Consider the following 6,892-nt stretch of genomic DNA (forward strand, 5'->3'; position numbering starts at 1 on the left):
GCATTCTGTTCTGTTTACTCCTCCCACCTATGTTTTAACCTATGAGGGCCAAGCAGTTTCTTTTTATTGCTTAACCAATGAAATCAACAGATTGATATATGACATTCCCACATCAGACATGTCATATTTGTCATATGAAAAATCCAACAAGATGAAGTCTTAATTCTGAACATCTATGCCCCAAATACAAGGGCACCCACATCTGTAAAAGAAACATTACTACAGCATAAATCACACATCAAACCACACACACCAATAGTGGGAGACTTCAATGCCCCACTCTCACCACTGGACAGACCTACCAAACAGAAATTTAACAGAAAAATAAGAGAACTAACAGATGTCATGATTCAAATGGACTAACAGACATCTATAGAACATTCCACCCAAACAAAAGAATATACCTTCTTCTCAACACCTAATGGAACCCTCTATAAAAATGACTACATACTTGGTAACAAACAAATCTCAACAGATACAAAAAAAATATAGAATAACCCCCTGTATCTTATCAGATCACCATAGCTTAAACTTAGAATTCAACAATAACACTAATTCCAGAAAACCCACAATCTCATGGAAACTAAACAACATTCAACTGAATCATCACTAGGTCAAGGAAGAAAAAAAGAAGGAAATTAAAGAATTCCTAAAATTCAGTGAAAATGGCAGCACAGCATACCCAAACTTATGGGGCACAATGAAAGCAGTGCTAAGAGGAAAATTCACAACACCATCTGCCTATATAAAGAAGTTGCAGAAATCCTACACTAGCAAATTAACAGAACTGAAAGCCCTAGGAAAAAAGAAGCAAACTCATCCAGGAGGAGTAGATGGTTGGAAATAATCAAATTAAGGGCTGAAATCAATAAAATAGAAACAAAGAAAACAATACAAAGAATCAATGAGACAAAAGTTGGTTCATTGAAAAAGAAAAACAAGATAGACAAACCTTTATCCAAACTACACAAAGGCAGAGAGAGAATATCCATGTTGACAAAATCAGAAATGAAAGGGGAGACATAACAACAGACATTGAGGAAATCCAGAGATTCATCAAACTTCAAAAGCCTATATACTCCACTAAATTAGAAAATTTAAAGGAAATGGACAATTTCCTGGGTAAGTACCACATACCAAAATTAAATCAAGACCAGATAAACAATTTAAACAGTTTTATAACCCCCAAGAAAATAGAAATAGTCATCAAAAGCCTCCTAATTAAAAGAAGCCCAGGACCAGATGGTTTTAGTGCAGAATTCTATAAGATTTTGAAAGAAGAGCTAATACCAATACTCCACAAATTGTTCAACATAATAGAAACAGAAAAAAAGCATTACTGAACTCTTTTTACAAGTCTACAGTTACCCTGATACCTAAATCACACAAAGATGCAACTAAGAAAGAGAATTACTGACCAATCTTCCTCATGAACATTGGTGCAAAAATACTCAATAAAATACTGGCAAACTGAATCCAACAACACATCAGAAAAATCATCCACCATGACCAAGTAGGCTTCATCCCAGGGATGCAGGGATGGTTCAACATATGAAAATCCATCAATATAGTCCACTACATAAACAAACTGAAAGAAAAAAAACCACATGATCATCTCATTAGATGTTGAGAAAGTCTACAACAAAATCCAACACTTCTTCGTGATAAAGATCTTCGAGAGATTAGGGATACAAGAAACATACTTAAACATAATAAAGGCAAAATACAAGAAGCTGACAGCCAACATCAAACTAAATTGAGAGAAACTCAAAGTGACCCCACAAAATCAGGAACAAGACAAGGTTGTCCACTCTCTCCATATCTATTCAATATAGTACTCAAAGTCCTAGCTAGAACAGTAAGACAACAAAAGAAGATTAAGGGGATACAACTGAAAGGGAAGAAGTCAAACTCTCATTAGTTGTGGATGATAATAGTTTACATAAGGGACTCAAAATATTCCACGAGGGAACTCCTACAGTTGATAAATACCTTCAGTAATGTGGCGGGATACAAGATTAATCAGTAGTCCTCTTATATACAGATGATAAATGGGCTGAGAAAGAAATCAGAGAAACATCATCCTTCACAATAGCCACAAACAACATAAAATATCTTGGGGTACCTCTAATCAAACAAGTGAAAGACCTACAGACAAAATCTTTAAGTCTTTGAAGAAAGAAATTGAAGAGGATATGGATTGAAGAGAAAATGGAAAGATCTCCCATGCTCTTGGATAGGTAGGATCAACATAGTAAAAATAGCAATCTTACCAAAAGCAATTTACAGATTCAATGCAATCCCCATCAAAATCCCAATACAATTCTTTATAGGCCTCGAAAGAACAATATTCAACTTCATATGGAAAAACAAAAAACCCAGGATAGCCAAAACAATCCTATACAGACTTCCTATGACTCCATCACTCAGAAGGCTGAGGTTGGGGATTATGGTTTGAGGGTAGCCTGGGCTATACTATAGGATGAGACAGAGAAACAGATACACAGAGAAGGTGGGGCAGAGGACTATGAAAGTTTGAAGCCAGACAGGCTTTAGCAGGTCACTGAATTGAGCATCATCTCAGTATTGCATAGAGACCATCAGAGCCTCAGGGATCTCTGAAACCAAGCACCATGATAAAAATAAGAAAAGCTTTGACTCCTAAAGCACTGGGTGGTTTTGTGTGTCAACATGACACAAGCTGGAGTCATCAGAGGTGACATCCGAATCAGACTTTGGGAGCTTAACTAAAGACCATTGAGTAGGGTGGATCTTATTTCTAGCAAACAGACTATGCATCAAAGGAAAAAGCACAAGACACGAAGCTGGGTCCTCTAACTATTGGGCACAGTTAGCACACAGGGTGACCCAGAGGGGATGATAGAGGTGAGCCCTGCATAAGAAAGGTAGACACAAACAGATCATTAAAGGCTTATGTATGAGCTAACAATAATTTCTAAACATAGTGTGTGGGGTTGGGTGGATGAATTTAATGCTGTTTTGCTGACAAGGGTGGGATAGAGGTAAGACAAGTGATCAACACCTGGGAACTGGCTGTCTTTCAAGGTCAAAGGACAAGATGCAGAGGACTGGGCTGTCCACCTGTGTGGCTGCAAAAGTGCTAGTAGCAGAAACTGAACCAGAGAAAGAGCCCACTCTAAGAATTGGTGTTACAGATCAAACGGGACAGATCTGGCCCTGGTGAGTTAAATAGAGCGTAAGAAGATGCAATGAAAAGTAAACCTAAGTCTTGAGTTCAGAAAAACGAAAGGTAAAGGGTGCCCCTAAATCGCATATTCAAACCAAATCTGCAGAGGCCTTCAACTCCACTTACAGCAGGGTTGTTTTATATCTTCCTAGTAAGAAAAATTGTAAAACTACTGCCAAAAATCCGAGAAAGTTTTGAGGTATCGGTTTTGTCTGTTTTGTTTTGGAATTTAGCATAACCACAGGTTCTAAAACACAGCACCAATACAAAAATATACAGTGGAAGGAAATCCCCGCAAGCTTCATGTCCCCTCCTTACAGCCATTATCACAATTTCTTGAATATCCTTGCACACGACTTGTACATCTATAAGCATATAGGTGAACATGCATTGTACATCTGCTTTTAAACAGCCCATTCAAATGTAATTCTTAAGATATTTTAATCATCAAATGTATAAAGATAGATTAATCAAAATTTAAAAAGCCATTTCTACTTAGAAGCAATCCATCATCACAATTCACTAATAAGTTCAGTGTTAGTAAAGATTAAAGAGAAGCCCACTAATTTGTCTTCCAGGCACTGACCTTTAGGGCGTTCCTTGGACAGCTCGCTCTGAGGGTGTGAGCACAATGGGGCCCATCCCCGACGGCTGGCACTTTACTCGGGACTTGAAATCTGGGCTCCAACTAGAAAGGGGAGGGAGATTCTGAATTAGTTCCTAATTCAGGTTATTTTCCTCCAGAGAGAAAGTCACATCTGCTCACTGCCTCAGGCCTACGGATTCCTTCAGTCCTAAGAGCGGCTAGACACTGTGCTCTGCACACCCTTTACTGCCCATCAGGAGTGGAGGCCTAGAGCGGTGGGTGGGCATGAGGGTTTCCTTAATAGCCTCTCACGTGCGCCAGGGCTGAGGACCATTGCCACAGAGATAAAGTATCAGATTTTATAACGATCACTCCTAAAGATCTGATCTTATTACTAAGTAATATTCAAGAACAGGAAGTGCGCTTTTCAAATATTTGAGCAAACGATGGCTTGATCTTCAGAGTGTTCCTAGCAGGAGACACCAAGACATAAAAGATTCACTGTAGCAGTCTCTGTCTTCTCAGATTATCTTAACAAACACAACAGCCTGAGTGAGCGGAACCCACCCTGGACACGGCTTTCCAGAAGAGGCAGAATCGAACACCAGAAACACCGCTAAATCCTGAATTCCAAAGAGTTACATACACAGCACCAAACACAGTTCTGTGACAAGATTCTTAAACAGTAAGGTCCATGATCAAAAGTGAGGTAAACGAATGAAATTCTAAGGCAAATCCACACACAGGCCTGTTTATAGGGATTGTAACCCCCAGGACTTGGGAGGAGTTAAGTCTGTATTGCCCAATATGGCAGCCACTAGCTATGTGTGGCTTAAACTCACATTAATTCCAATACATTAAGTAAGAAGTCTGCTTCCTTGGTTTCATGAGTCACCTGTGAAGTCAGCTAGTGACAACCCATTAGATGAGATCAGGTAGGGCATTTCAATGATTAAGAGAGTTATACTGGGTAGTGTTAGCTTGGAAATAACTTCATTTCAATCTGTCAATACAGTCTAGGAAAATTGCCTATGTTTTTATTCAGTGTTCAAAAATTAATTACATTAAACTGTCAGGACAAGGCGCCAATCATCTACCCCAAACCAACAGGAACCAGGAAAAAACTTGCATTTCAAAGTTACAAACAAAAGTCTATCAGCAGTAGCTTCATACCCAAGACTACAGCCCCTGACCCCAAGACAAGCAGGAGCAGGACCCTAGAGTTGCCGTTTCCCCGCTCTGATGCCGTCACAGTCCTGGGACATGAAGAAAGAAATAACAATGACTCAAGCCAGATAGACATCCTTAGCTTCATGCAACAACTCCAATATAATCAGTTGTCGGTAACCCTAAGACATCTGGCTTTTCTCTTGTAACCCAAAACTGCTGCTCATGTCAAATGTAATCACAGCCAAAGGCAACACACCCAACACAAACAGCAACCTTCCAACAGTAAGACTTAACACTGCAGTCACCACCAGGACCTTGTGCAAAAGACGTCATCATCCAGATGAGCTACTGCTAGGAACAGACAGGCATTCCAGCTGTGGCTTCCACCCTGAAAACATCTGGGCCCTATAACTGAAACAAACATTCAGGCTGTTTCCATGTTTTGGCCGCAGAGTGGCTCTAAGTGACCACGAGGGGTGCTCCACTGCCGGGATGGTGTGTGACCACACCCTCTGAGAGGGACAGTGGCCTCGCAGGGACGAGGAGGTCGAGGGAAGGGTAAGCTGGGAGGACTCCTGTGAGGGTTCTGCCTAGTCACTTCCTGCAGTCACCAATGCCCAGAAGCTTCCATACCTGTACCATAGCAGATAGCTCAAGAAATGAACTCTAAGATGTGGACAAAGAACCTGAGGCGCATGACGATCAGAATAGAAAGTATAGCCTGAGTCTCTACAAACTGGGTTCACTACAGTACATTAAATCAATAATTATGCTAACTTTTTTTTGGCTTTTTTGCACAGTTTCCTAGGTTGGTATCTGGGATGAATATGAAGTCTGAATGTGGCTGGCATTCCCTGTCATGACTCATTACACAAATGCTGTGATCCATGTTATCTCCAGTACCTCCCTTCTACTCGAAGACCAGCTGTAAAAAACGAGGCATCATTCACAACAGGGGCTGCAGTGATTGCCACAGGTGCAGGCTCACCTGCAAGCCCACCTGTCACAGCTCTTTCCCATTACCCATTACCAGGACGCGCTAATAAAAGCAACATGGGTAAGGGGTGCTCCTTCAGTCAGGCAATTGTTCTACAAGTCTGAGAACCAGATTCCAGATCCCCAGCACGCACCAAAAGGTTGAGGAGGGTATGATGGGCCACCCATCATCCCAGCACTTTGGGAAGCAGAGATCACAGGGCCGGTTAGCCACCTAGAACGAGTAAGCCCTAGATTCAAGGAAGAAACTGAAGAATGATCAAGGAACTTTCAGCATAACCTCTGGTCTCCAAATACGTACACACATATACACTCACACACATATGCACCACTTACATGCAAACCTCTTACACACTACACATAGACACACACTAAAACGAACTTATAAATTATTATATATTTTATAAATCCAATGAAATAAGTTTTGAAAATCATGAAAAATGAGCTCCATAAAAGCAAACTAGTCAGAACAGGCACTTCCTTCCTGTTTACAGAACCCATCTGCAGACACCTCCTTCCTGTTTACAGAACCCGTCTGCAGACACTTCCTTCCTGTTTACAGACCCGTCTGCAGACACTTCCTTCCTGTTTACAGAACCCATCTACATGCACTTCCTTCTGGGATACAGAACCCATCTATAGGCACTTCCTTCCTGTTTACAGAATCCTGACAAAGTTTGCCTGGAGACCAGAGGGCGGCAAAAGCCATTAGTTAATCATAGAGGCCAGGCAGTAGTGGCACACACATCTCTGTGAAATAATGTAAGCCAGGTTTCACCAAGCTGGGCTTCCTACTTTATTCTAGGAGACAGAGATGAGGCTTTGCTCGTCACTGTCAGACACAAGAGCTGTTACCAGAAAGCAAAGGGTTCCGGGCTGTGGACCAGGACTAGAAAGAAGAAAAGGCAGTCTACTGTGGGCTCCTTCTACAC

At 41.1% G+C, this 6,892-nt stretch overlaps 1 protein-coding gene across 1 annotated transcript in view; it reads right to left on the bottom strand.

The window, feature by feature from the left end:
- Positions 1-6,892, bottom strand: part of Wdfy3 (WD repeat and FYVE domain containing 3) — a 216,963-nt gene that overhangs the window by 181,182 nt on the left and 28,889 nt on the right. Inside the window, exon 2 of the mRNA XM_026785032.1 lies at positions 3,795-3,896. The gene's annotated coding sequence lies outside the window, so the exon portion shown is untranslated. The remainder of the gene's footprint in view (positions 1-3,794; positions 3,897-6,892) is intronic.

Source organism: Microtus ochrogaster, linkage group LG1 (assembly GCF_000317375.1).
Source record: "Microtus ochrogaster isolate Prairie Vole_2 linkage group LG1, MicOch1.0, whole genome shotgun sequence".
NCBI lineage: Eukaryota > Metazoa > Chordata > Mammalia > Rodentia > Cricetidae > Microtus > Microtus ochrogaster.